The sequence below is a fragment of the Scyliorhinus torazame genome, chromosome 13 (genome assembly GCF_047496885.1).
Source record: "Scyliorhinus torazame isolate Kashiwa2021f chromosome 13, sScyTor2.1, whole genome shotgun sequence".
NCBI lineage: Eukaryota > Metazoa > Chordata > Chondrichthyes > Carcharhiniformes > Scyliorhinidae > Scyliorhinus > Scyliorhinus torazame.
The window spans coordinates 212,775,233-212,803,002 of NC_092719.1; the positions used below are offsets into that span (position 1 = coordinate 212,775,233).

The 27,770-nt window shown below is 49.3% G+C and overlaps 2 long non-coding RNA genes across 2 annotated transcripts in view; one reads left to right on the forward strand and one right to left on the reverse strand.

Annotated features, from left to right (window-relative positions):
* Window positions 1-4,590: 4,590 nt before the first annotated feature.
* LOC140388601 (uncharacterized) lies at window positions 4,591-25,868 on the reverse strand. Its single transcript, XR_011934229.1, has 2 exons — window positions 25,725-25,868; window positions 4,591-6,086 (listed from the first exon to the last, which is right to left on the reverse strand). It is a non-coding gene; the product is annotated as an uncharacterized lncRNA (long non-coding RNA).
* Window positions 25,868-27,770, forward strand: part of LOC140388600 (uncharacterized) — a 48,655-nt gene continuing 46,752 nt past the window's right edge. The window contains exon 1 of the long non-coding RNA XR_011934228.1: window positions 25,868-26,098. This is a non-coding gene — a long non-coding RNA (uncharacterized lncRNA). The remainder of the gene's footprint in view (window positions 26,099-27,770) is intronic.

Genomic DNA, 27,770 nt, shown 5'->3' on the forward strand with positions numbered 1-27,770 from the left:
TTGCACTGGAAGTCTAGGCCGAGGATAAGTGCAGCGCAGAGGTTAGGGAGGACGTAGAGGCGAAAGCTGTGGAGCTCTACGCCTTGGACTGTGAGCGTGACCGTGCAGTACCCCCGGATCGCTACGCGATGGGACCCGGAGGCCAGGGAGATTTTTTGATTGGTAGGGTGTACCTTAAGGGAGCAGCGCCTTACCGTATTTGGGTGTACAAAGCTCTTGGTGCTCCCAGAGTCCAGTAGGCAGGAGGTCACATGGCCGTTGACTTTCACGCTGGTGGATGCGTTGGTCAGATTATGTGGTCGGGACTGGTCGATTGCCATGGAGGCGAGCCGTGGTTGATCGTCGGGTAGTGAGGCGGCCATTGAGTTCAGGTCCTGGAACGCCGTTAGTGTCCATGTGCTGCGGGGTGGACAAGATGGCGGTGCCCGGAGATCCTGGGGATTACAAGATGGCGGCGCCCATGGAACGCACGTTGCGGGGGTGGAGCAAGCTTTGTTTAAAAATGTCATTTGGAAAGCCGGGGGCGAAATTCTCCCCCAACGGCGGGATGTCCGCCGACTGGCGCCAAAAACGGCACCAATCAGACGGGCATCGCGCCGGCCCAAAGGTGCGGAATGCTCCGCATCTTTGGGGGCCGAGCCCCAACATTGAGGGGCTAGGCCGACGCCGGAGGGATTTCCGCCCCGCCAGCTGGCGGAAATGGCGTTTGGTGCCCCGCCAGCTGGCGCGGAAATGCGGCGCATGCGCGGTAGCGTCAGCGGCCACCGACAGTTTCCCGCGCATGCGCAGTGGGGAGAGTCTCTTCCGCCTCCGCCATGGTGGAGGCCGTTGCGGAGGCGGAAGGGAAAGATTGCCCCCACGGCACAGGCCCGCCCGCGGATCGGTGGGCCCCAATCGTGGGCCAGGCCACCGTGGGGGCACCCCCCGGGGTCAGATCGCCCCGCGCCCCCCCCCAGGACCCCGGAGCCCGCCCACGCCGCCTGGTCCCGCCGGTAAATACCAGGTTTGATTTACGTCGGCGGGACAGGCAATTCCTGGGCGGGGCTTCGGACCATCCGGGCCGGAGAATTGAGCGAGGGGTCCCGCCAACCGGCGCGGCCCGATTCCCACCCCTGCCCAATCTCCGGTTCCGGAGACTTCGGCGGGGGCGGGGGCGGGATTCACGGCGGCCAACGGCCATTCTCCGACCCGGCGGGGGGTCGGAGAATGGCGCCCAAGAGCTGGATTTCGGAAGGCAGACATTAGGGGAAAGCATAATTATGAGAGAAGATGTTTATAGGAGTGGTGTTTGGAAACACTCATGTGACAATCACCTGGGGGGGGGGGGGTTCTGAGAAGACATCCACACACATTCACTTGGGGTTCAGAGTGGGGGTTGTATTTTCTCACAGTCATCTTGTGTGCTCAAAAGGGACTTTGTGTTAATGAGACCATTGTAGATTAGAATGTAATTTGTAATCCATGTTAATGCTAAAAGCTGCGCGTGATTGTTAAACCTCGTGGGAAGTAAAGGAGTGTTGTTATCATAATTCGATTTTTCATGTTTAATAAATGTTTTTTCTTGTTGTTAAAGCTAATTAGCGACCTTGTGGCTCTGTTGCTCCATGTTTTATTTTTTAAATGTATACGTTACATCTTTTGAGACAAGGTTCCATTCTGGGACCTTCCTAGTCCAGTTATAACATCAACTGGGATCATATCATCAGGATTTGTGCTCCTGGTTCTGAGCCCTCGGCTGTTACTCTCCATCGCTTTCTGCTATCTTACTGCCGGAAAAATGCCACAGTATCTGTCAAGTCAGAGATGAGCCAGTGTCTCTGCAGACTTCTGGCATGTGAGACTTCCGGTGGTGGCCGTGGTCTGACCGGTCGCACACAAGGTGGCTCCGGCTCGGAGGTGTTGGTTTTGGGCCTTTCTTAAAGTGCAGGTGAGAAGAGGGGTGATGGATTCTCCCCCAGGGTGATGGACTCTCCTCCAGGGTGATGGACTCGCCCCCAGGGTGGAATATCGGCGGGGTATCAGACCCGGATAAAGTCGATGAGAGCCCTGACTTAGGAGTTGGAAGACGCTCGTGGTGCAGCACCATTGGAAAAAATGGCGGAGGGGGAAGGGTTGCCGTCGTCTGCCACACTGTGGAGCATTTGATGGACTTTATTCATGGAGAATTTTGGCAAAAGCGAGAGGAGATGCAGGGAGACTGGTCGGGTACGACTGAGGGGGCAGTAGCCCCTCTTCGCGGGACTCTGGGTCGTGTGGAGAAACGGTTGGGAGCGCAAGGTGCAACAATGCAAGAGGTGGGAAGGGTGGTGTTGAGCCATAATGACCAGATCGTTTTGTTGGAGGCGGAGATGGCAATGCTGGGGAGGCCTGTAAAATGCTGCGTACGAGGGTGGACGACCAGGAGAATCGATCCAGGCGGCAGAGCTTGCGAATCGTGGGTTTGCCGGAGGGAGTAGAGGGAACGAGTGCCATGGGCTACGTCTCGAGGATGTTTGAGAAGTTGGTGGAGGAGAGGATCTTCGATAAGGCCCCAGAGGTGGATTATGCCCATCGGTCCTTGAGACAGGGGACGAGGGCTGGGGGCCACCTCGAGCGGTGATTGTGCGAATGCGCAAATTCCAGGACAAGGAAAAGATTCTGAGGTGGACCAAGGAGACTGGAGACTGTACCGGCAGGGGAATCAGATCTGCATTTACCAGGACATTGGGGATGACCTGGCCAAGTGAGGGCAGGGTTCAACAAGGCCAGGGGGAGTCACCATGCTACCAGGGTATGCTGGTGAATGGAACCATTGTGGGGTGGGTGCTGCAATGGGTAGCCTGAATGGGGAGCTGGGGGGGAGGGGATTGGGGGGAGGGGTGGGGAGAGGGGAGTGGGCTGGTGACACAGTTGGTTTTGTGGTTGGGTTTAGGTGTGAATAGAGGGGGCGCCCATTTTGGACGGTGCAGATTAGTGAGGGGTCGGATGATTGAGCGGGATTTGGGATAGGTTAGGGTGGCAGTCCTCAGTAGAGAGGAGGACAGAAACCCCCGCTTGGGATTGTAGCGTGGATTGTGCCCGGATTAAATGGTCGATTAAGCAGTCTCGTGTGTTTGCGCATCGAAAGAGATTGCGGTCTACCTGCAGGAGACACATCTACGGGTGAAGGATCAGATACGGTTCAGGAAGGGATAGGTGGAGTTTGACCCGAAGCCGAGGGGGGGGCTGTTCCAGATCTAGTCTCGGAGGATCAGGCGTGGTAAGTTAAGGGGAGGCAGTTGTCAAGTAACATCAGGAGATTATTGAATGTGGGGATGACCCCGTCATAGATTCGAGTGCCGGAGGTGATCATATCAAGGATGGGGAGTGTCATGTGAGAGTACCTTTAAGAAATGGGTGTTTAAGAAATGTACCTTTAAGAAATGGGTGTTTGTCAGTGATGTCAGAGTGTGGGTGGAGCTGGGCTGTCTGTCAGTTTTTTACTTTTGTTTTAGGCTGTTGGCTGCAGAGTGTGTTTTAGTTTCGTTTTCAGTGTTGGAGCTGAAGCCAGACAGACCAGGTGCACTGTTGATCTCTCTGCCATGAAAAGACTATCTCTTGATCATTTGGTGAATTCAGAATTATAAATGTTCTCAGTAGTGAATGTAAACCTAATGTGCTTCTGTTAAAAGGTGTTTCTTTTGTCTTCTGGATGTTGTTTGGGAAGCTTTTAAGGATTACTTAGTGTTGTATTCTTTGGGGGTTATATTTGAATTTATTGCTGCTAAGATGTTCACTGTATGTTTTAAAAAGGTTAACTTGAGTTCATAGAATAAACATTGTTTTGCTTTAAAAAAATACTTTTCCATCTCTGCTGTACCCCACCTGTAGAGTGGGCCGTGTGCTCCCCATACCACAATCTATTAGAAGTTGTGGGTCAGGTGAACTCCATGTTACACTTTGGGGTTCTCTAAAACCCTGGCCCATAACAGGAGAAGATCTTTGATCCTGTTGAATGGCGTTACTTGTTAGATTCTTTAGAGGTTTGGGTTTGGGCCAACGTTTGTTGCATGGGCACGGTTATTATATTCACCCCATTGGCGATTGCAAGGACAAATGTGCTGAATTTGGGGTATTTTATGTTGTATAGGGGGACAAGGCAGGGATGCCCGCTGTCTCCATGGTTGTTCGTGTTGGCGATTGTGCTCCAAGCGTTGAATGAGTGGCAGGTGATTGTGAAAGGTGGGGGGTAGAGAGCACAGGGTGTTGTTGTATGCCGATGACTTATTGTATGCGTTGCTAATCCACTGGAGAGTATGGGAACAATTATGGACCTGTTGGAAAATTCGGGGCATTTTTGACATATGAGTTGAACGTGGGGAAAAAGTGAGGTCTTCTCGGTGAATGCTCAGGTGAAAAGTGTGACAATTAATAAATAATAATCTTTATTATCACAAGTAGGCTTACATATGTTGCTAATTGTGTTTCTCTTAATTTGGCTCTGAAGATGGCAGCCAATATGGTCGCCTTCCTTTATTCTAATTACGTTTGCTCTAGAGTCGCCAGGTATCTTTCGATACCGCCACAAGGTTCAGAACCGAATACTGATCAAAGACTCAATACACCAGTTAGTAAGGTCAAACTCAATGCTCATTTATTTACCCACACCGTCAAATATACTCATGCATAAAACTCTACAAACTAGACTATCACTACTGCTAAAGCCTATACTTAGCTTCGGGCGCCCACTCAGTCAGAGGAACAATGGCCGTTGTCCGGTTCTGAGGCTGCTGGGGTCGAACTGGTCTGGAATAACAGCTAGGAGCGTCTTGTTCTGATGTTGCTGTTGGGCAGGTCTCTCCTCGGTGAGAGCCGGAGCCACAAGAGAGCGATTCTCTCTTGGGGGATCCTTCTTATACCCAAAAGGGGCTTCGCGCGCTTTTGGGCGGGCCTTGAACATGGCCCCAATTACTTGGGACGTTTCCCAATCGTTCCTGTCGATTTCCTCCAATAGGTGCCCTGATTGCTGGGCGTGTCCTAGGTGGCCGTTGGCCTGCTTTGTTCTGGTCTCCTCTGGCGCCGGGGTGTCTGTCTCGGTATTGTTTCCTTAAATGTTACCTTTTTGTCCCCGGGGATGGCTCATTAGTATGGTAATGGTTTTGCAGTGTCGGTCTTGTCTGTGAGCTACGGCTCCAATCAACAGACAAACCCTGCACCTGCTTGCTTTCTCAGTGCTGTCCATTTTCCCTGCAATCTTTGCAAAGTGTCCATTTTGTAATCGGGAAGTGGCCATCCCAGATGGCGACACACCCTCCTTGTGATCCTCAACGCGAAACGTGAAGGATCACATTACTGCGTCGTCTTCGTTCTCTGACCAAGCGGGGCACTCATAAGCAGTTCACGGGCTCTACACTGCCCATCCTATGAAACGCAATTCTTTACCTAAAATCGTTTTACTTACATACATCAGTATAAAACTCTACAGAGCGCAATGACATTCAAGCATGCATTACAAAATAAAAAAACTGGAACCTCTAACTATCCTCAATAAACTATCCTCACTCAAACAATCAAAAATAATCTACAACACTTTAAATGTACAAAATAGCAGCGACACAAGTTTCTCTGTGCTGGCAGTCAGGCACCGAGGTTTACATTTCTTTACTGAACAAAACACACATAAAGAGGAGCGGATGCACTTTAATTCATGTCAAGGGGTTCAGGGGTTTGGTGAAGTCTGAAAATAGGGGACCTCAACGTGTATACCGGGGTGCGAGAGCGGTAGGCTCTCCTTCGCTATTTTCTGATTCTAAGTGTCTGCACGACACTGCAGAGTATCGCCAGTACTAAGAGTGATTCTACTATGTAGGTAGTGAATATCAGGTGATCAACTTATCACACCAGGTCGGGGCATCGTTAACTGTCTTAGGATTAACTATCTCGGGGTTCTGTGTATGGCAGGCGTGGGAATCATTCACGGCCTGTGTGGTAGGGGTCAGGGGGGGTAGTATCCGCGCGCAACTGAAGGGATCCCGCTAAGATCCAGGTGAACATGAAGGTTGTCTTCATCTTTCCGTCTTTCTGTCTTCTTCTTTTTCTTCCTCTGGGGTTCCTGAGCTTCCGGAGTTCTGTGAACACAAGCATAATATCTGTTATTATCTTGCTTAAGATCTCGTATGTCTGTCTGTCTGTCCTTTGTTGCCAAATTCCCATTATGATTGTTCACCATCTGTGACTCCCTCATTTTTTCTTAAACCAAATGTTTTGGGACAAGACATCCGAGAAAAATACTGACATAGTGTGAGCTGTCTCGCAGCCTGTGCGATCTACCATCCTAGTGTTTGAGGATGTAAATAGCATACGGAAGCAACCTAAGGGTTGCCAAAAACAAACAAAAGAATTTCGAACTGAAATGGGGTGCGTATGGGCCGCGGCGGGTAAGAAATGGGTGGAATCCCCGGGGAGGACGGTGATCAGTGCCATTTGTGCTCTACCCGAGCATAGCTGACCAGAGGAGGGTCCTCAGGCAGGGCGGTGACCAGTGCCGTTTCTCCACTGCCTGAGCGACCAGCAAGAATGGGTAAGAAAGTGGTCATCGTAGGGGGCTGGCTCTCGTGATCAAATCAGGTGAGTGGTGTCTGTCGACAAACTAGTTCCTCCAAACGGTTGTCTGGGGATAACCTTGTTCCATTAACAGTCATTGGGCGTCAAAAGGGTGGTGGCGTGGGGCCATGAAAAAAGTTCAAATTTCCAAACTACAAAAATGTACATTAAACGAACAAACATACAACAAACATGGTGCAGGTTCCATCAGAAAGGACACCGTATCTCTCCATCGGTTCCTTTTTTCCATCATCTGGACACCTCATTGCTCAGTAGTGAACAGGGTCGCAAAGGGATTCGTTTGGTGGGATTCAGATTCTATGTCATCATCTTCTCCCGGCTGCCCAACTCTAGACTGGAGTAGTTTGGCTAAAGCTTCTTGGGGTGAATTGGGGTCCATCTCATCATTCCGGATTAGCCTGAACGAATTGTCTCGGTGCCAGAATCGTGTGTCGAGGTTGGAGCTACTAGGTTTTAATCCGTAATCGTCGGGAGGTGGGTCTGGGTCAGGGGCTTTGATATATGTGACTTTGAAGGGGTCACTGGAATCATGCTCAGACTCGCTGGGAGTGGGGCCTGGTGCGGGGGTATAATTATAACGTGGTGTGCTATGGCTGTCGTCATTGCTGTCGCTATCACTGTCGCTGTCGCTGCTGGTTGAAGGTAGGGAGAGGGGGAGTCGTGCCTCTGGGGGTGGAGTTGAAGTCGTGTCTGAGGACCGGCTGGACTGGCTGGGGGAGGGTAGGAATACGTCATCTGTGGGCGGGGCGTGCTCGTCTGCTGCTGCGAGAAAGATGTGGTGTGAATGGTTGTTCTGCGAGCCATAAGCCTTAAGCTGGTTTATGTAGAACCATGCAGACTTACCATTGGGATATGTGATTTTGTATACCGAGGGGCTTACTTTGTCCGAAATGGAGTACGGTCCGGAAAATTTGGGGGAAAGGAATGAACTGGGGTTGTATAGGGAAAGCATCACTTGCTGCCCTACGACAAACTCGGTGGCGTGTACCTTTTTGTCGAAAGAAGCCTTGTTTTGTTTCCTCCTGGTCCCAAGTCTCACAGCTGCTGCGAGTTGGGCTGCCTTTATATTCTCAAGTAACTGCTGTACAGCATTTTCATGCGTGAGGGCGGTGACTGCGGGGTTGGCCAAATCCAGTCCCAATAAATACTCTGTCCCTTTCATGGGGCGTTCGGTCATGAGGGTGTGGGGGGTGTATCCTGTGGACGTGGATACCGTGTTTCTTAGGAACATTAAAACAAATGGGAGAACTGAATCCCAGGTGCTGTTGTTCTGTTGTACCATTTTCCTGAGGGTGGCTTTTAGAGTCCGATTCATCCTCTCTACAATGCCGCTTGACTGGGGGTGGTAGGCTATGTGAAACTTTTGCCTAATTCCGAAAATTGAGAGGACGTTTTTCATTACTCGTCCTGTAAAATGGGAACCTTGATCGGATTCTATACTGCGTGGGAGGCTCCATCTTGTAAAGATGTGCTGTGTTAGTATTTTAGCTGTTGTCTTGGCCGTATTCATTCTCTATGGAAAAGCTTCCACCCATTTTGTGAAGGTGTCGATGACCACCAACACATACGTATAACCATTACTGCAGGGGGGTAGGGGTCCTATGTAGTCTAAATGCAAATTTGTCCAGGGGTGTGACTAAGTTGAGCCTTTCTTGCATATCTGTCCGGATTGTTCTGGGCACAGATCAAGCAATTTTCGATGTAGTGAGTAACATCGCCTTTTAAATCAGGCCACCAGCAGAGCGGTCTGAGGTGGGCTAGGGTGGGTTCAATGCCTTGGTGTCCATGATTGTCATGGAACTGACAAATAATCTGGTTCCTGTCCTGGCTGGGAACTACATAAATTCCTTCTTTTAAAATCACACCATCGTGTGTGGTGATTGCGTTTTAAACTTGTCGTACGGGGCTGGGAAGGTTCCTTTAAAAACTTCCCTGAATTTTTCATCTTCCTTCTGTGCCTTTGCTAGATCCTGAACGTTGGTCTGTGAGACCTGAACCGCGTGTACTGGGGTGCTCTCGGGGGGGGTTCCAAAAGTATCCATGCCTTGAACCTGCCTTCGCTCGGGCGTCTGCCTTAACGTTACCGGGGGGAAGAACGGTGGTGACTGCGAACTTTAATTATGCCATATTTTCCATTTTTGGCTCTCTCTAGAATATGTCGGAGTAATGGGGTTGAGGATTGGGGCTTTCCGTCTGTGGAAACAAATCCTCTTGTTTCCCACAGGGGTAGGAATTCCGTTAAGCTATTACAGACATACAAGCTGTCCGAATAGATGTCTGATGGAGTCGGGAACGAGTCGGGGTGGTCTACAATGTAAGCTATGGCTGCCAGTTCTTCTGCCTGCGAGCCTAGATGTACTGGCAACTTAAGTGAAATCTCTTCTTTTTTTTATATATATAAATATTTCATTGAAAATTTTTGGTCAACCAACACAGTACATTGTGCATCCTTTACACAATATTATAACAACACAAATAACAATGACCTATTTTATAAACAAAAAAAAAATGAATAAATAATAAATAACAAAAATGAAAACTAACCCTAATTGGCAACTGCCTTATCACAAGTCAAACTCTCCAAAAATATAATTTAACAGTCCAATATATAATTATCTATAGCAACGACCTATACATATTATACAGTATATATTAACAACCCTGAGAGTCCTTCTGGTTCCTCCTCCCCCCCCCAACCCGCCCTCCCCCCCCCCCCCCCCCCCCCTCCCCGATCCTGGGCTGCTGCTGCTGCCTTCTTTTTTCCATTCCATCTATCTTTCTGCGAGGTATTCGACGAACGGTTGCCACCGCCTGGTGAACCCTTGAGCCGACCCCCTTAGGACGAACTTAATCCGCTCTAGCTTTATAAACCCCGCCATGTCATTTATCCAGGTCTCCACCCCCGGGGGCTTGGCTTCTTTCCACATTAACAATATCCTGCGCCGGGCTACTAGGGACGCAAAGGCCAAAACATTGGCCTCTCTCGCCTCCTGCACTCCCGGCTCTTGTGCAACCCCAAATATAGCCAACCCCCAGCTTGGTTCGACCCGGACCCCCACTACTTTTGAAAGCACCTTTGTCACCCCCATCCAAAACCCCTGTAGTGCCGGGCATGACCAAAACATATGGGTATGATTCGCTGGGCTTCTCGAGCACCTCGCACACCTATCCTCCACCCCAAAAAATTTACTGAGCCGTGCTCCAGTCATATGCGCCCTGTGTAATACCTTAAACTGAATCAGGCTTAGCCTGGCACACGAGGATGACGAGTTTATCTTGCTTAGGGCATCTGCCCACAGCCCCTCCTCGATCTCCTCCCCCAGCTCTCCTTCCCATTTCCCTTTTAGTTCATCTACCATAGTCTCCCCTTCGTCCCTCATTTCCCTATATATATCTGACACCTTACCATCCCCCACCCATGTCTTTGAGATCACTCTGTCCTGCACCTCTTGTGTCGGGAGCTGCGGGAATTCCCTCACCTGTTGCCTCGCAAAAGCCCTCAGTTGCATATACCTGAATGCATTCCCTTGGGGCAACCCATATTTCTCGGTCAGCGCTCCCAGACTCGCGAACTTCCCATCCACAAACAGATCTTTCAGTTGCGTTATTCCTGCTCTTTGCCACATTCCATATCCCCCATCCATTCCCCCCGGGGCAAACCTATGGTTGTTTCTTATCGGGGACCCCCCCCCAAGGCTCCAGTCTTTGTGAAATCTCTTCTAGGGCGCGTCCCTGCACGTCCTGTACATAAGTGCCGCAACCGGTAATTCTCTTTCCGTTCAAAACTGTGGAGGCGCCATCCACATACATTTTCAGGGGTGCGCACATGTCTGTGGGCTGGGGTCTCTGGGGTGTATTACCTGTTTTCCTGGGAGCTGTCTTAGGTATAAATGGGCCTGTGTGGTGTTTTGTGGTGATGATCTCACACCCATGAGGGTTTCCTGCATATTGAAAATTATCGGCTAGGAAGGTGTGGGTCTTGGTCCCTGTAAAAGAAGGGTCCAATTTGGCTGACTGTGCCATCTTTAAGTCGACCGTCTAATAATAGCTGTGTTGGGGAGTGTTCAGTGAGAATGGTGATGGGGTTGAGTCCTGTAATGTAGGCGAAGTACTGTACTGCCCAAAAAACTGCGAGCAGGTGCCTTTCGCAGGCAGAAAATCCTTGCTCGACAGGACCTAACACATGTAAGGCATATGCCACGGGCGTAATTGGTCATGACGTTCTTGGAGGAGCACGGCCAAAAGGGTTTGGTCGGTGCTTGCAACTTCAATTGCGTACGGGGAAAGTGGATCTGGGACCTGTAATGGGACCTTTTTAAAGCATCCACGGCATCCGTGTGCTGTGGAAGCCATTCCCAAGGTGCCTGTTTCTTGAGAAGGTCGGATAGGGGCGCTGCTTTTGTGGCGAAACCATCGATATGGTTTCTGCAATAACCAACCGTTCCTAAAAATGACCGTAGGGCTGAGACATTATGGGGAAGGGGCAATTTGACGATCGAGTCAATTCTCTTTTGCTCGATCTCACGTTTACCATGTGCGATTACTGTACCCAAGTAAATCACTTTTTCCTGCAAAATCTGGACTTTCTTGGGGTTGACTTTACATCTAATTTCTTTTAGGAGTGCTAGGAGTTCGGCGAGAAGCGAAATGTGCTCTCTCTTTGTGTCTGTTTATAGTAGCAAGTCATCTACATACTGGACCAGACAATCGGGGCGGGAAGATTTTGCTGGTCCATTTGCCAGCTGTCGGTGGAAAATGGAGGGGGAGTTGTGGTAGGTTCGTGGAAGGCACGTCCACTTATATTGTTGTCCCTGGAATGTAAAGGCGAATTTGTACTGGCACGCTTTATCCAATGGAATGGGCCAAAAGCCGTTGCTAATGTCCAAAGCCGAAAAAAACTTTGACTGGAGTCCCTGTTTGAGCATGGTCTCTGGACTCGTGGCTACAGTGGGGGCTGCTACTGGGTTTACTTTGTTCAGTTCCCGGTAATCAATGGTCAGTCACCATGATACATCGGGTTTCCTGATGGGCCAAATTGGTGCCTTGTTTGTGGAGGCTACTGATCTGAGTACGCCTTGATCCAGCAAACTCTCTATTATATTTGAGATTTCTCCCTCTGCCTCTTGAGGAAAACCTTTCTGCTTTTGGGGTCTGGGGTCGGGACCTGTAATATTTACCAAGCCAGCTATTTTGCCACAGTCGTGCTTATGCTGTGCAAATGCTGCTTTGTGTTGCTGCAGCACTTCCCTAACCTGTTTGTCCTGACTAATGGCTCGAGTGTCGAACCAGAAGTCTCCTACTGAGCTAATCCTGTTTTCATAGTCTCTTACTGTGAGCGTGGTGGGGGCTCGTGCTGCCTTTGCCATTCTCCAAACACATTTATTAACTGGATCAAAAGAGAGGTTGTGGGAGCACATAAAATCGATTCCTAGGATGTGTTCAGCTGTCTGGGGTAAATCGACCAAAGCTACGGGGTGTTTAGTTGTAATGTTCCTTATTTGTATCGCTATAGGGGCTGTGATGTGTCCTTGTTGTAAATGACCTGTAAGGCCGCTAAGGGTGATGGTGTCTGTTGTGGGCCACGTGTCTCGCTGGAACATCATGGAGGAATTGAGTGTGGTGCGGGACCCTCCTGTGTCCCAAAGAAATTCTACGGGGTGTCCCCGGACTTTGCCTGCTACGACCGGTCTACCGGACTTGTCCCAAAGGGTGTCCAAGTTGGAGAGCCCGAACACCGTCAGTCGGTGCCGTTCATGTCTATGTTCTCTGAACGGGCACTAACTTTATGGATTGGCTTTGCCCTATTCTTATTTAGGGTGCCTGTCTGTTGGCATCTCTGCTGCTTTTGGGGCGCGTTACACTCTCGTGCAAAGTGTCCTAATTGTCCACAGCTGTAACATTCCTGGGGTTTTGGCTGTGGTGGGCTGTTCCTGCCCTTATTTACCCATGCGGCGTTCTGGTGCGCTTTAACTGGATTCATATCTGCCTGCTCTTCCTCGGGTATTGTAAATGCTGTTTTGCCTTGGATGGATTGTTCCCAAGAGCGGGACAATCTCTTCAAAACCCATTTCTCGTTGTGGGCCTCGTCTGAGGGGTTGGAATTTGCGCAAGCTCTCTGTCCTGCGTCTGTCGTGTGAGAGACTAGGATTCGAGACTATTTGGCCATGTTATCTGGGGACAAATGGGCGCGGGCTAACTCTCCGAAAACTGCTGTGAAATGTATCCACAAGCGTCCAGCAAACGCTGTGTGGTGCTCTGTTTTCTTTTGCCTACACTTGTTTAGGCCTTCTACCGAGTTTCATCAAGGATCGCTGTGTGCATCTCTTGGAGTGTACCTCCTCCTACATCCTGTGGGTTGGGAAGGGCTGTGAGCTTCACTTGCTCCTTTTCGTCCAGGCCGTACATGGTAGCCTGCTGTTTAACTCCAGCGAAAAACTGGTGGGGGTCTGATGTGGGAAGGAACAGTGTAATCTTTCCACACGTGTCCCGTAATTGGGTCACGGTTAACGGGGTTGTACACAGGAAATCTGCGTCTCCTTCTGCTGCGGCCCTGCGGTGTGTGGTTACAGGGTTCAGGGGGTGTGTTCTACCTGTTCAGTCGGGGGTTGTGGTGCTTTCCTCTTTTCGGGTTTTTCTTGCGTACATGTCCCATGTACGTATCTGTGGGCAGTCTCATTTAACTCCTGCCAATCGGGGCCGTTTTCCTGGTCTCATTGGAGTCCAAACGTACTTTGAAACCCATTCTGGACAGAAAACAGAGATTGCAATTCTGCAATTTGCTTCCGGCACTTTGCGTGATCTACTGAGCTCTGCCTTTGTTCCGTCGTGGAAGGGTGTAGCGCTCGTAGGGCTGCTTTCAAATCATTGCATTGTTTCTGCAATTTCTCTACCTGTTGCTCGGTTTCTTGTCTTACCAAGACCGCACATTGCGTGTTCTGGTCGGCCTTATCATATTGTGTCAGAAAACTACTCAAATGGGCGAGACAAGACTGGTGTGCCCACTTGGCATCATCCACCTCTCTGTCCCTCGCTGCTAACTGTTCTCTCAAATCTTTATTCTCTTTCTCAAACTTGCTCACATCTCCCTCACTATTTCTGTCTCTCTCCTCTATCTCTCTACGGAGCATCCTAACGACCTCCTCTGTGCCTCGCAATTGTGCCCAGCAGAACACGATTGCCATCGGCTTGCGAGCTTTCCCTGAGCTCTTCTTGTGGATCTCTGACAGGTTCTCCCACCAAGTATGTCCTATACTCCCGAGACCTGTTTCATCATTCGCGCAGAATTCGCTCCAAAGGGGCCATCCTTTCCCTTTAAGGTAATTTCTGATTTCCTCTTCCCATACGGGACACTGTCCTACTCTACTGGTCGCTGCGACCTCGAATTCCTGGGGGTTCATAAGGCGTTCCATTGCCTTCATTGCCATTTTCTCTATCTAGATTCACTACTGAATTTGGATCAGGGGTTGATAAAGCGGTGATGTAAACATGGGTACGACTTACGCTAATTTCAGGCCTACAAAACTCCCGACAGTTTTACGCAACAAAATCTCTCAGGTTTACCCTATATCCCTGTTAGTACGCATGCATTAACACACTTCCGAATCTCAGAGGCCTGATCAGTATTGTTCTTACACTTGTGGTTTTTCGCTTTCTAATTGGATTCAAGTTCAAATTTGGCTTTCCACTCATGAATTACCTTAATTGACTAAATTTCACCAACTGCCTGGGTGGCCTTTCAACCTGCGCCCCCAGATGGGCGGCACGGTAGCACAGTGCTTAGCACTGTTGCTTCACAGCACCAGGGACCTGGGTTCGATTCCCAGCTTGGGACACTGTCTGTGTGGAGTTTGCACGTTCTCTCCGTGTGTGCGTGGGTTTCCTCCGGGCGCTCCGGTTTCCTCCCACAGTCCAAAGATGTGCAAGTTAGGTGGATTGGTCATGCTAAACTGCCCCTTAGTGTCCAAAAGACGGTTAGGTGGGGTTACTGGGTTACGGGGATAGGGTGGAGGCGTGGGGCTTAACTAGGGTGCTCTTTCCAACGGCCGGTGCAGACTTGTTGGGCTGAATGGCCTCCTTCTGCACTGTAAATTCTATGATTCTATGATTCATTACTAGCCCAGTGACATTACCACCACACAGCCATCTTCTTTTAAAAGCTACTATTGAATCTACTTCCACAACCCTTTCAGGCAGCACATTACATCGCAACTCAGTGCATTTAAATAAATTATTCTCAACGCCCTCTTACTTTGCCAATTATCTTAAAGTTGTCCTGTACTGCCAGTGAAGACATGTCCGCGGTGACTCAATGGGCGGGATTCTTCTATCTTCAGGCGGCTAAGTACCGACGCCGGAGTAAAAACGGTAGTGTTTTTCTCCGGCATCGGTGCCCGTTCCGGGACCCCATTCTGCGGCCGACAGGGGGCTAGGACGGTGCTGGAGCGGCCTGCGCCACTCCAGCTGCCGATACTAGCCTGAACCCGGCCCCCCGGGGTCCGCGCATGTGCAGTTGGGCCGGTGCCAACTAGCGCGTGTGCAGTGGCCTTCTTCCCCGCGCCGGCGCCAAATAGCGCAGGGCTCCAGGAGCCGGCGCGGAGGAAAGGAGGCCGGGGGGCAGAGAGGCCAGCCCGCCAATCGGTGGGCCCCGATCGTGGGCCAGGTCACTACAGAGGCTCCCCCCCTGGGGCCGGACACCCCCTCCCACCCCACATGCCGCCACCGGACCCTTCATCGCTGAGGTCCCGCCGGCTCAGAGGATGTTCGAACGGCACCGGCTGGACTCGGCTTTTTGATGACGGCCGCTCGGCCCATCTGAGCCGGAGAATCGGCACGCCGGCCCGGGCCGGGGAGTCGGCGTATACCCCGACCGGCGCCGCGCTGACCACGCCGGCGCCGATGGCGCCGATTCTCCGCACTGCGGAGAATTGTGTCCCACCGTCGGGGTGGCATGCGCCATTCGCGCCGCGCCGATTCTCCGACCCGGCAGGGGGTCGGAGAATTCCGCCCAATGTTTCTCTCTAGCCTCTGAGTGAGGTTTGAAGATCCACTCCTAAATTTTGAGTACAAAATCTAAGATGATGCTCTCGGTGCAGGGACTGAGGGAGTGCTACACTGTTGCAGGCACATATTCTTTGGATGAGAGGTTAAACTGAGGTTTTGCCTCAGTTGGGCGCAGAAGATCCTCTTGCATTATTTTGTAAGCTTATCAACGGGAAGAGGATAAGCAGGGAAAGAATGGGGTCCATTAAGGACCAAGGGGGAAATCAATGGGTGAAGCCAAAGGACATTGGTAGGGTGTTGAATGAATATTTCACAACTATCTTCACCCAAGAGAATGGGGAGGTAGATATGGAACTTGCGGAGAGAGACTGTGAGGTTCTTGAGCAAATGGTCATAGGGAGTGACAATGTATTAGAGGTATTGACGTGCTGAAAAGTGGACAAATCTCCATGTGCGGATGAATTGTGACCCAGGTTGCTGTGGGAGGCAAGGGAGGAGATTTCCGGGGCTCTGACCCAAATTTTTAATTCCTCTCTGGCCATGGGGGAGGTGCCAGAGGACTGGAGAACAGCTCATGTGGTCCCACTATTTAAGAAAGGTTGTAGAGACAAGCCAGGGAACTACAGACCTGTGAGTCTCACGCCCGTGGTTGGGGAACTAATGGAGAAGATTCTGAAGGAGAGAATCGAGCTCCACTTGGAGAGGCAAGGGTTGATCAGGAATAGTCAGTGTGGCTTTGTCAGAGGGAGGTCGCGCCTAACAAATTTGTTTGAATTTTTTGAGCATGTAACCGAGTGTGTAGATGAGGGTAGTGCAGTTGATGTAGTTTACATGGATTTCAGCAAAGCCTTTGACAAGGTCCCACATGGGAGAGTTATTAAGGAGGCAAATGCACTTGGATACAGGGCGATTGATAAGGTGGATTCGGAATTGGCTTCGCAGTAGGAGTCAGAGGGTGATGACAGACGGCTGCTTTAGTGATTGGAAGCCAGTGTCCAGTGGCATACCCCAGGGCTCCGTGCTGGGCCCCCTATTGTTTGTCATTTACATATCTATTCCTGATTAAACCTTGCCTCTCCAAGTGGAGATAAATTCTCTCCTCCAGAATCTTCTCCAGTAGTTTCCCAACCACTGCCATGAGACTCACCGGGCCTTTAGTTGCCTGGTTTATTTCTAGAACCTTTCTTAAATAGTGGGACCACATTAGCTGCTCTCCAGTCCTCTGGCACCTCCCCCGTGACCAGAGAGGAATTAAAAATTTGGGTCAGAGCCCCGGCAATCTCCTTCCCCGCCTCCCACAGCATCCTGGGACATGCACATCACATCGCAACAGTTTAATTGTTCATCCTTAAACATTTATTCTCCATGTCTGGTTTCCGAGGTAAAACAAACTGATCCAGTCTCTTTCCCAACTATGAGGCAATGTCCCCGGAGATTTTAATCCTTCCTCAAATGTAGCAACTTGCCTGTCTCAGCTTGACCAATCTCTCTCATTCTGAAAACCTCACCGGGTTGAAAAAGAAAGGCTTGCATTTTCATTGAATCGTTCGCGACCGGAGAACATCCCACAGAACTTTGAAGTCCATGAAGTTTGTGTGAAGTGTAGCGACTGCTGTAATGTAGGAAACGCAGCAGCTGATGGTGCGCCCAGCAAGGCCCCCCAAGCAGCAATGCGACAATGGCAAGATGTTGTTTTGTTACCTGTGTGGTAGGTAACATGTGCTACTCAAACCTTGGTTAGTGATGAGGTCTTCGGAATCTCGATGAAGAAGACTCAAACTCGTCCGGTAGTAACAAAAGGTTTATTGAGTAACTACAACAATAATTGCATGAGTTCTTTACTTTAACTTTGATACTAGTGATAAGGTTAACAAGATCTAACTACGGTAACTGTACGTAACTCCACTAGCCATCTGAACTAGTCTGCTATTGCCCTGGTCACAGTGCACCCAAGAGAGAGAGAGAGAGACCCAGTGTGGCTGCCTTTTATACCCCTGTTGGTCCTGCCCTCTAGTGATCATGTGGTGTTACTGATTACACATTAACCCCTTTTGTACATGCACAGATAGAGACCACTACAGATGTGTTCCTCAAATGTTGGCTATGGGGTTAATATTGACATTGGGTAACTCCCCTACTCCACATCAAAAGTGGTCCCATGGGATCTTTTGCATCATTCTGTGCGAGGAGTCAGTTTAGCAGCTTTAAAAAAATCTGGTTCAGCTCAGTGGGCTAGACAGCTGGTTTGCGATGCAGAACAAGGCCAGCAGCGCGGGTTCAATTCCCGTACCAGCTTACCCGAACAGGCACCGGAATATGGCAACTAGGGGCTTTTCACAGTAACTTCATATTTGTGACAATAAAAGATTATTATAATAATTATTATATTATTCGAAAGACATTTACCTCCGACGCTGCCGCCGCACCCCCTCAGCAGTGTCAGCCTGGAGTTTTGTACTTATGTTTCTGGATTGGGTCTTTGGGCTGTTTCTGGTTCAATGATATTGAGCCACACCTCAAAGGGTTAAACTGAGCCTTTTCAGAGGAAAACAGTAACAATCTCTGTAGATATTTTAAAAAGGAGAGTTAACAAATTGAGCATTGGCCCCATTGAAAGTAAGTATGGGGAATTAATAATGGAAAATAAGGAAATGGCAGATGAATTGAACAGGTATTTTGCATCGCTCTTTGCAATAGAGGATATAAGGAGCATCCCAGAAATAGGTGTAAATCCGAAAATGGAAGGGAGGGAGGAACACGGCACTCACCAGCAAAGTGGTACTGCGCAAATTGTCCACGTTTCAGGCTGAAAAGTGCTCGGGTGACCCGATGGTATTAAAATAAATGGCTAGTGAGATATTTGATGCATCGGTTTAAATTTTCCAAAATTCCCTTGATTCGAGCAAGGTTCCACAGTTCGTAAAATAGCTAATTCAGGGAGGGAGGCAAACAAATGGCAGGCCAGTTGGCCCGAACATCTGCCAGAGGGAAAATGTTAGAAACCATTATTAAGGATGTGGGGCGGGATTTTCTAAAAATAGGGCTGTGTCCCCACGCCAGCGTGAAAACCGGTGCCAACGACTCCAGCGTCAACGGCCCTCGAAAGTGAGGAATTCTCACCTTTCGAGGTGGCTAGGTTGCCGCTGGAGTCGACCCCGCAGCTCCAGTGGGCGGGGAATGGCCTGCGCGAGTCCACGCATGCGCAGAACGGCCGGCGTATTTCTGCGCATGCGCGGGGGTTCCCTTTTCCACACCGGCCCCCGGGAAATATGGCGGAGCCCTACAGGGGCCCGCCGCTGAGTTAAGCAGGCCCCCACGGAACCAGCCCACCCGCCAATCGGTAGGCCCTAATCGCAGGCCAGGCCACCGTGGCCCCCCCCCCTGGGATCGGATCCCCCCCGCCCCCTCCAGGACGGCCCCCGCACACTCACCATCCAGGTCCCGCCGTGTGGGAGGTGAGTAATCCACGCCGGCGGGACTCAGCCAAACCCGTTGGCCACTCAGCCCATCGGGGCCCGGAGAATCGCCGAGGGGGGCCGCTGTCAACAGCCCCTGACCGGCATGGCGGCGATTCCGGTGGCTCCCGAAAAACAGTGCCGGAGAATGGGGAAGCCAGCGTCGGGGCCGCGGGGCGCCCCGGGGATTCTCTGATCCGGCGCCTGGTCGGAGAATCCCGGCCATTATAGCAGGGCACTTGGAAAGAATTCAAGATATTCAGCCAGAGGCAACAAATTCATTGGAGTTCTTTGTGCTGTGGATAAAGGGGAACCGGTGGACGCATTGTACTTAGATTTCCATAAGGCATTTGATAAGGTGCCATCAAGTATTTTTGCAGAAAATCAAAACTCATGGTTAAAGGAGGTAACATATTAGCACGGATTGAAGCCTGACTAACTAACAGCAAACACAGTTGGCATAAATGGGGGCTTTTTCTAGTTGGAAGGATATGATGAGTGGTGTGCCGCAGGGATCAGTGCTGGGGCCTCCACATTTTACGATTCACATTGGACGCAGGCACCAAAGGTATGGTTACTAAATTTGCCGATGATAGAAAGATACTTCGGAAAGTATGTTCTGAAGAGGAAAAAAGCAGGCTGCAAAGTGATACAGGTGGCTTCCGCGAGTGGGCAAAGATCTGGCAAATGGAATGTGGGAAAATGTCCATTTTGGCAGGAAGAATGAAAAAGTGCTTATTATCCAATTGGTCTGAAATTGCAAAGCTCTGAGACGCAGAGGGACCTGGGTGTCCCAGGGAATGAATCACAAAAGGTGAGTATGCAGCTCCAGCAAGTAATTAGGAAAACTAACAGAATGTTATTGTTCGCTATAAGGGGAGCTGATTTACAAAAATAGAGAAGTTGTACTTTAGTTGTACAGAGCAATGATGAAACCACATCTGGAGTATTGTATACAGTATTGGTCTCCTTATTTCAAGAAAACTAGAAATTCATTGGACAAAGTTCAGAGAAGCTTTACCGGACTAATACCAGGATTATGTGGGTTCTCTTATGGGAAAAGGCTGGACAGGTTAGGAGAACAGGAACAGGGAAAGGCCATTCAGTTCGTCAATTCTACCCCGCCATTCAATACGATCATGGCTGATTGGACACTTCAATGCCTTTTACACCCACTATTCGCATAACCCTTTATATGATTGTTACTCAGAAATCTGTCAATCTCTACCTTGAACATACTCAATGATTGAGCCTTCCAGACCCCTCTGAGGTAGGGAATTCCAAAGATTCACAACTCTCGGTGTGAAGAAATTTCTCCTCCTCTCGGTCCTAAGTGGCAGCCCCCTTATTTTGAAATTGGGCCCCTTGGTTCTAGACTCCCCAACCAAGGGAAACATCTTATCTGCATCAACCCGTTAAGTTTCAACGAGATCACCTCTCACTTTTCAAAACTCGAGAGAATATTGGCCCAGTTTGCCCAATCTCTCTTCGTTAGGCAGTCCCGCCATCCCCGGAACAAGTCTGGTGAACCTTTGTCGTACTCTCTCTATGGCAATAATATCCTTTCTGAGGTAAAGGGACCAGAATTGCACACAGTGCTCCAGGTGCGGTCTAACCGAGCTTCTTTACAATTGAAACAAGACCTCACTGCTCCTGGACTCAGATCCTCTTGTGATAAAGGCTAACATTCCATTAGCCTTCCCAATAACTTGCTGCACCTGTATGTTAGCCTTCAGTGACTTATGGACAAGGACAGTCTTTGTGCATCTACACTTTCTAATCTCGCACCATTTAGGAAATACTCTGTACATCTCTTCCTTCCACCAAAGTGCATTACCTCACATTTTTCCACATTATATTCCATCTGCCATGTTCTTGCCCACTCACTAAGTCTGCCCAAATCCTCCTGTAGCCTCTTTACATCTTCCTCACAACACACTAGGGGCTGGTTTAGCACAGGGCTAAATAGCTGGCTTTTAAAGCAGACCAAGGCAGGCCAGCAGCACGGTTTGATTCCCGTACCAGCCTCCCCGAACAGGCGCCGGAATGTGGCGACTAGGGGCTTTTCACAGTAACTTCATTGAAGCCTACTCGTGACAATAAGCGATTTCCATTTCATTTCATTCACACCGAGCTTTGTGTCATCCGCAAACTTGGAAATATTACATTTGGTCCCCCCAGCCAAATCATTGATATATATTGTAAACAGCTGGGGCTGGGGCCCAAATACTGATCCTTGCCATACCCCATTAATAATAATAATCACTTATTGTCACAAGTAGGCTTCAATGAAGTTACTGTGAAAAGCCCCTAGTCGCCACATTCCAGCGCCTGTTCGGGGAGGCCAATACGGGAATTGAACCCGCGCTGCTGGCATTGCTCTGCATTACAAGCCAGCTGGTTAGCCCACTTTGCTAAACCAGCCCCGCTGTCACAGTCTGTCAATGTGAGAATGACCAGTTTATTCCTACTCTCTGTTGCCTGCCTGCTAGCCAATCCACAATCCAGGACCATATGTTGCCTCCTATCCCATGTGCTAATTCATTTATTTTGCTCATTAACCACCTGTGAGGAACTTTATCAAAAACTTCTCAAAGTCCAAATATATGACACCCACCGACTCTCCTTTATCAATTTTGTTAATAACATCTTCAAAAACCTTCATCAAGTTCATCAAACATGATTTCTCATTTGTAAATCCATACTGCCTTTGTCCAATCAGATCATGATTGTCCAAGTCTCCATTTGTCACATCTTTCAGAATAGAGTCCAACATTTTCTCTACTGATGGTCTGTAATTCCCTGTTTTCCCACTCTCTATAGGGGCTGTTTTAGCACAGTGGGCTTAGCACAGTGGGCTAAACAGCTGGCTTGCAAAGCAGAACAAGGCCAGCAACGCAGGTTCAATTCCCATACCAGCCTCCCTGAACAGGCGCCGGAATGTGGCGACTAGGGGCTTTTCACAGTAACTTCATTTGAAGCCTATTTGTGACAATAAGCGATTTTCATTTCATTTTCATTTCTCTCCATTCTTAAACAGTGGGACGACATTTGGCACCTTCCAATCTTCAGAAACTCGACCAGAATCTATAGAATTTTGGAAGATGATCACCAATGCTTCCACTATCTCTATAGCAACCTCTTTCAACACTCTAGGATGCAGAATATCAGGTGCCGGAGATTTATTAACTTTCAGTCCCATTAATTTATCCAATACAACATTCTTACTTGAACTAATTTACTTCAACTCCGCATTTTCCCTCATCCTTAGGATTTCTACATTTGGGAAATTTCCTGTGTCTTCTTTAGTGAAACAGGCACAACGTAATCAGACAAAAAGTGATCCCTGGAATGAAGAGCTTATCGTATGAGGAACGGTTGTTGTATGAGGAACGGTTGTTGTATGAGGAACGGTTGTTGTATGAGGAACGGTTGTTGTATGAGGAATGGTTGTTGTATGAGGAACGGTTGTTGTATGAGGAATGGTTGAGGACTCTGGGTCTGTACTCGTTGGAGTTTAGAAGGATGAGGGGGGTTCTTATTGAAACTTACAGGATACTGCGAGCCCAGGATAGAGTGGACGTGGAGAGGATGTTTCCACTTGTAGGAGAAACTAGAAGCAGAGGACACTATCTCAGACTAAAGGGACGATCCTTTAAAACAGAGATGAGGAGGAATTTCTTCAGCCAGAGGGTGGTGAATCTGTGGAACTCTTTGCCGCAGAAGGCTGTGGAGGCCAAATCACTGCGTGAATTTAAGACAGAGATAGATCGGTTCTTGATTAATAAGGGGATTAGGGGTTATGGGGAGAAGGCAGGAGAATGGGGATGAGAAAATATCAGCCGTGATTGAATGGCGGAGCAGACTCGATGGGCCGAGTGGCCTAATTCTGCTCCTATGTCTTATGGTCTTATTTCGCTAATCTGCCATCTCTCTATTCTACATTATGAATTCCCCTGACCCTGCATATAATGGACCCAAATTTGTCTTAGGCAAAAGTTTCCTTTTTACAGTAGCTTTTACAAACCGTTTTTATGTTTTTTACAACATTGCATTCATATTCTGTTCTTGTTTTCTATTTCAGCTACTTGACCTTCCTTTGTTGTAAAAACCTACCAATCCTCAGGTGCATTACTATTTCTGGTGACTTAATGAGCCTTTTCTTTTAACCTTATACAATGCTTAATTCCTTTGTCAGCCATGGTTGATTGGAGTTTGGGGGGGGGGGTTTGCACCTTAAAGGAATGTATCGGTGCTGAACGCTATGTGTTTTTTTTTAGAACATACAGTGCAGAAGGAGGCCATTTAGCCCATCGAGTCTGCACTGACCCACTTAAACCCTCACTTCCACCCTATCCCCATAACCCAATAACCCCTCCTAACCTTTTTATTGCTCACTAAGGACAATTTATCACGGCCAATCCACCTGACCTGCACGTCTTTGGACTGTGGGAGGAAACCGGAGCACCCGGAGGAAACCCACACAGACACGGGGAGAACGTGCAGACTCCACACAGACAGTGACCCAGCGGGGAATCGAACCTGGGACCCAGGCGCTGTGAAGCCACAGTGCTATCCACTTGTGCTACCGTGCTGCCCTACGTTCTTTGAAGGTTATCCATTGCCTGTGCACAATCATACTTTTCAATGTATTTTCCCGATGCACCTCAGCCAATTTATCCATCATGAATTCATCATTTCCTTTCTTCAACTTTGACAGGCTGGCTTCACATTGAACTTCCTCACTTTCGAACACAGCGTAAAGTTCTGCCATATTGTGGTCACTCGTCCCGAAAAATTCTTTTACAACACGGTTATTAATTGGCCCTCAGGTTTGTAGTCCGCTGGAGTTTAGTAGAGTAAGAGGTGACTAAATTGAAACGTGTAAGATCCACAACAGTCTTCACAGGGTGGATGTGCATCTCGTGGGTGCATCACCTGCCCCTTTACCTCCTCCCTCCTCACCATTCAAGACTCCAAATGCTCCTTCCAGGTTAAGCAGCGTTTCACTTGCAGTTTCTTCAATTTGATGCATTGTATTCGCCTCTCCCGATGCGGGTTCCTCTACATTGGGGAGATGCAACACCTCAGTCTGCAAGCATGACCCTGACCTTCCTGCCACTTGCTATTTCAACTCACTCTCTTGCTCTCCTGCCTAAATATCTGCCCTGGGCCTGCTGCAAAATTCCGCTGAAGCCCAGCACAGACTGGAGGAACAACACCTCGGGCTGGATTCTCCGTAGTCCGATGCCGAAATCGTGATCGGCGATCGGGCGAAGAATGGTTTCCGACGCCGGAAGCGGGACTGGCGCCAGTTTGACGCCAGAGTGTCATGCTCCGCCCCCTCCAAGCCGGCATCACCGTGATGCGCGCCGCGCGCCGTTTCAGCACCGTTGGCGCGGCATTGGCCGACCCACCAACGACGCTCCGCCCCCCGAGATGGGCCGAGGTCCCGACGACGCAGACCACATGTGGTCCCAGCGGTTGGGACTCCAGCGTGCTGGTTGCGGAGAGTGTCCAGCACAGCCATACTTGGCCGAGATCCGTGTCGCTGGCCGGGTGGGGGGGTGGGGGGGTTTGTGTGGCTCCTGCTAGGGCTGGAGCGATTGGTGGAGGCTGGCCAGGGGGTGGGCTGTGGGGGTCGCAGTTGGCGGGTTAGGGTTCGTACACGGCCAGTGCCATGTTTTGCAGCGCGACCGGCGCAGGTCGTCAGTTCTGCGCATGCGCAGCCCGGGACCCGGCCGTTTTCTGCGCAATCCGCCGGAGTTTCATGCGATGCCGGTGCTAGCCCCTCACTGGTACCGGAATTGGTGAGGGGTTCGAGGTGGTTTTTCTGCTGTGAACCTCCTGCGGATCCTCCGCTCGCGCCGGTACTTAGCTCAGAAACGGGAATCCCGTCCCTCATCTTCGGTTTCGGCACCTTGCAGCCTTATGGACTCATATTGTGTTCAAGAACTTCAGACAGTGAATTCTCTCCTCCATCTTGACCCCCTTTTATTAAATCAAAAAACATTTGTTTGTCCCAACAGCACCCCCCCCCCCCAAATCCCCTGGGTCACCAGCCCCAGCCCCTTGTTCTTCCGTTTTGCTTTCACTGACCAGTAACCTTTGTTCTGCTATTAACACATTCTGCTATCTTACCTTAATGCCACTATCAGTACCTTCTTGACTCCTAAACACTGCCATTAACACTCCCTTTGACTTGTGCCCAAAACATCTTTGTCCTTTCTTTCCCCTTCTACGTTCCTCCCCCCCCCCCCCACCTCTTAAACCGCATCACATTTCTCTCTCTCTCCTTAGATGTGAACTTTGTTGCTTTCTCCAGCTGGACGCTTCCAACACTTTCCGTTTTATTTTCAGAACAATGGTCTCACGATCATCAGTAGAGTCTTAATTCCACATTTCGATTGACGTCAAATCTCACCATTTTGCCACCTTGGGGTTTGAACCGTTGTCCTACGAAGATGCCTGGGCTTTGCGGATTACGAGCGCAGTAACAATACCCCAATACAGCACCACCTTCCTCCCACCCCTGATGTGTACGTTCGTGTATATGTATGAAACACGGCCTCCAAATTCCTTTCCTTTTCTTTGCTGTTCAGATTCCCTCCCACAACGTCTCCCCTGTCACCACCGCCTACTCACGTCAATCAAGAGTGTGCATACCCCAAGGTCACTGAGACATACCTCATCGAGCTGAGCTGCAAAAGATTGCAGGCGATCGTTTAAGTTAATTTTACTTGGAGCATTCCAAACTAAATGAATAACTTCAGTGAGGGAACAATGCAAGTGTTGTGAATAATCCACAACGTGCCAAGTGTATGTGTCGACTTGAACTGAATGGGCTTTTAAAAGTTAAGCTAATAATTAAAGCAAAACACTCCTTCACATTGGTATTTGGAATTAATTTCCTGCCTGCCATCCACCCGGTTGAAACCTGAGATATTATTCATTACGGCCGTGAGCTAGTAGTTTGTTTTTCAGAGGCACCAACGCCAGACACTGCAAATTGCTCAAAACGCACGATTCACATCACGGTCAATTGTACTGGAAACTGAAAGGTGAGTCGGGGCGGTTGGTTTCAGGGGGCGCCTTGGGGGTGAGGATGGGTATGGGGCAGTGGGGGGGGGGGGGGTTATTTAATGTTACAATGTGGATCCATAGCTCTTTTAGAAAACAAAAGTCCCCAGGATATCAAAGTGGCTCTAAGTGAGTGTCTGCAGTTGCCTGTTAGACTAGAGTTTAAGGTGATAGGCGAGCTAAATCTGTATTCACACTCTATGCTCAACTTGCTCTCTGGGTAGCAGCTTTACCCTCTGCAGAGGATAGGGCCTGGCTTCAAGTCTCAACTCCAGAAACCTGATAGCAAAATCCAAGGAGGCGCTCTCGGTGCAATACTGAGGGAGTGCTGCACTGTCAGAGGCGCTGTTTTTCAAACGAGATATCAAACCGAGGTACCGTCTGCCCTCTCAGGCGGATGTAAAAGATCCCACGGCACTGTTTTAAAGAAGCCAGGGAGTGCTGGCCGATATTTGCCCGTCAACCAGCCAGCAACACGAAACAGACCATTGAGTCATACATCACACGGCAGTCTGTGGGAGCTTACTGTGCACAAATTGGCTGCTGCATTTCCCTGCATTACAACAATGGTTACACTTGGAAAGTAGGTCATTGGCTGTAAAGAACTTTGGGAGGTGATGAAAGAGGCTGTATATAAAATGCAAGCATGTCTTTATTCTCGTGCTTTCTATGTCTGGAACCTCAGGCAGCACACTATCACTTCTCCAACTGTGACTCCTTTTTTGGACTTGGTTGAGGGTTAAAGGATGAACAATCCAATCCTTTGATCACCGAGCAGTAAGACTTTGCAGTATGAACATAATGGCTTTGAAGTGTTGTGTTCAGAAAGCATGGCTTGTTTTATGATACAAGAAGTGCTTGTATAAGGAGATACGTTACAGTAATAATATCAGCCATGAGTGATTAAATATAAGTTTAGGGGTTAGGTAATCTGATAGCTATGGTCTGGAAAGTAATGGTTGATCAAGCCCTTTCTTCAAAGAGGTTAAGAGTGGTTGAGTCCTGTTGCTCTTAACTTTAGCCTTAGTTTAATTGCTCTTGTTCTATCACCTTTGCTCCTGAGTCGCCAGGTATCTTTATGATACCGCCACGTGGTTCAAGTCCGAGTAATAATCAATAATCCAACACACCGCTTAGTAAGAGTTAAATCAACGCACACAGTAATCAATACTCATGCATAAATTCTACTTCTAAGCTACTTCCTACAACTAACAGGCCTATACTTAGCTTTGGAAATGGCCCACCAGGTCAGGGAAACAAATGGCCTTTCGTATGGGTTCTGAGCATGCGGGATTCGAAGCTGGTACAGGTCGATAGCTAGGAGCGCCTATCTCGTAGTAAGCGTTGAAGTAAGACTTACGATTTGAGCGGTTGTTGCAGAAGGTCAGCAGAAGGGGTTGCAGATGGGTGGCAGAGAGGAGAAGGGTCGATTTGAACTTGGACTCTATTCTTATAGTCCCCAGGGGCTTCCCGCCTTTCGGGGCGGACCCTGTACCTGGTTCCAAGTGATTGGACTTCGTCCTAATCACTTGGTTCGATATTCTCCAATGCTGGAGCGATTCCTTGATCGATGGGCGGTTTTGGGGTGGTTGTTCACCTCTCTTTGTGTAGGCTCCTGTTGGCGCCAAAAAGTCTGGGTTGGCTTTGTGTGTC